Source organism: Silurus meridionalis, chromosome 23 (genome assembly GCF_014805685.1).
Source record: "Silurus meridionalis isolate SWU-2019-XX chromosome 23, ASM1480568v1, whole genome shotgun sequence".
NCBI classification, from domain to species: Eukaryota; Metazoa; Chordata; class Actinopteri; order Siluriformes; family Siluridae; genus Silurus; species Silurus meridionalis.
In genome coordinates this window covers 2,760,890-2,763,389 of record NC_060906.1, presented here as the reverse complement: position 1 = coordinate 2,763,389, position 2,500 = coordinate 2,760,890, and positions in this window count along the sequence as shown.

Genomic DNA, 2,500 nt, shown 5'->3' with positions numbered 1-2,500 from the left:
ATGCGACTCCGATGGCGACGTCACGCCTTTGAACTCCTCCAAAGACGACGTCACGCCTCTGTGCTCCTCCGATGGCGACGTTTCGCCCCTGAGCTCCACCAGCAACGTCTCGCTCTTGGGCACCCCTGCAGGCGACGTCACGCCTCCGAGCTCCTCCGATTGCGACGTCTCGCCCCAGAGCTCCTCTTTCGTTGGCGTCTCGCTCCCGAGCTTCCTGGAAGGCAACGTCTCGCCCCAGAGCTCCTCCTTTGACAACGTCTCGCTCCCGGGCTTCCTAAAAGGCAACGTCTCGCCCCAGAGCTCCTCCTTCGACGACGTCTCGCCTCCTTCGATGGCGACGTCTCGCCTTCGGGCTCCTTCGATGGCGACGTCCCGCCTCTGGACTCCACCGTGGACGTCATTTGGCCTCTGGACACCACCGGGGTAGTTTTTCTGATTCCGGGCTCCACCGGGTGAGTCACTCGTACTTGCCTCCGTGCAACTCCGATGGCGACGTCACGCCTTTGAACTCCTCCAAAGACGACGTCACACCTCTGTGCTCCTCCGATGGCGACGTTTCGCCCCTGAGCTCCGCCGGCAACGTCTCGCTCTTGGGCACCCCTGCAGGCGACGTCACGCCTCCGAGCTCCTCCGATGGCGACGTCTCGCCCCAGAGCTCATCCTTCGACAACGTCTCGCTCCCGAGCTGCCTGGGAGGCGACGTCTCGCCCCAGAGCTCCTCCTTCGATGGCGTCTCGCTCCCGAGCTTCCTGGAAGGCAACGTCTCGCCCCAGAGCTCCTCCTTTGACAACGTCTCGCTCCCGGGCTTCCTGAAAGGCGACGTCTCGCCCCAGAGCTCCTCCTTCGACGACGTCTCGCCTCCGGGCTCCTTCGACGTCCCACCTCTGGACTCCACCGTGGACGTCATTTGGCCTCTGGACACCACCGGGGTAGTTTTTCTGATTCCGGGCTCCACCGGGTGAGTCACTCATACTCCGATCTCTGCTACGGACGTAGCTCCGATCCAGACCTCCCCATTGGGCGTCTATCCGGCCCTGATCGCCGCCGAGGGCCTCGCTTGGTCTCAGGTCTCTGCTGTGGAGGTCGCTCAACCTCGGGACTCCGCTGCGGGCGCAGCTTGGTCCCTATCTGACGCTGGAGCTGTCTCTCTGCCTCCTGGCTCCACCGAAGACGTCCCTTCGTCCCTGGTCTCCGCTACAGGCAGCTCTCCGTCCCCGGTCGCCGCTGGAAGCATTTCTCCGGCCTTCGTCCTGGCTCCGATCTTCACCAGGATTTTCGCTCCAATTCTGGCCTCCACAATGAGCTAAGCGCCGTCTCGGACCTCCGCTGGGAGCATGGTTCTGTCCTGTGCCTTCGGGATGGGCACCCTCCGGGTCCTGCGCTTCGCCTGAACTGTCGCCCTGCCTCGGGTCCTTCCTGGCCTTCTCTGGTTCTGCGGCGGTTCTGACCAGGTCCCGTTCGACCCTGGACGGACACCGGGATCCTCCTCTGAGTGCCCTGGCCCTCCAAGCGTCTGTGGGTTTGGGGCGTCAGGTGCCGCCCCTCGGGGGGGGGTAATGTCAGGGAACCACCTGCCACGCCCCCTTTGGTGGCTCTCTATGCCTCCACTCTCCATAGAGCTCCAGGTTTAACCACGCACACCTGGAGCTCATCATCACTCATGCCTCCACTCTCTCTGAAGCTCCAGGTTTAACGAGGCACACCTGAAGCTCATCATCCCTCCACCCCGCTCCTACATAAACCCCTCACTCACATTCACTCACCGTTCGTTATTGTTTATGTTGGACTTCCCGTACTGCATGTTTTGGCATTCCGGTTTTCATAAAGGACTTCTTCCATCCGTTTCATCCGGACTCCAGAATTCCATACCGGCTGCGCTTCCCCTCCCTGTTCATCTCGGGTCAGCTACGCTTCTCCCAATGCGCTACTCGGACTATCTCTCTCAACCTAAGGACTGCCGTGTGTGTGTGTGTGCGTATCTCTCTCTCACGCATGCCATTAAAACCCGAGCGAGCTGTACTCCGGCTTCTGCCTTTTGTTTCGCTCACACCGTGACACCCATCTTGTTTGCCGTTTCTTGGCCCGTGTCCTGGCTGGAGTCAAAATCTTCAACTCGGCACGCTGGTCGTCTTCTCTTCTGCTGCCAAAACAATACCAATGTACACATTCCAGTCAGTCAGAATAAACAAATACTTACTTTAATACATATAACATAACCAAAGTTCTTTTACATTTACAGTATTTTAGCTATACTATGGATCAATTAATCAACATCACTATGCTATTATCCTGACACTAACAGAAATGACAGACATGGAAAAATCTATCAATAAGTGGCATATATATATATATATATATATATGACACTAATACTAAACTGCTCTGCTAAATATACAAATACAGAAGCTTCACTTGATCTCTCCTCAGTGTTAATTGGTCTGCTGTACTCACTGCTGCTGTGGTCACTGTCTCTTATGTGGAACAGCTGGACGACTCTCAC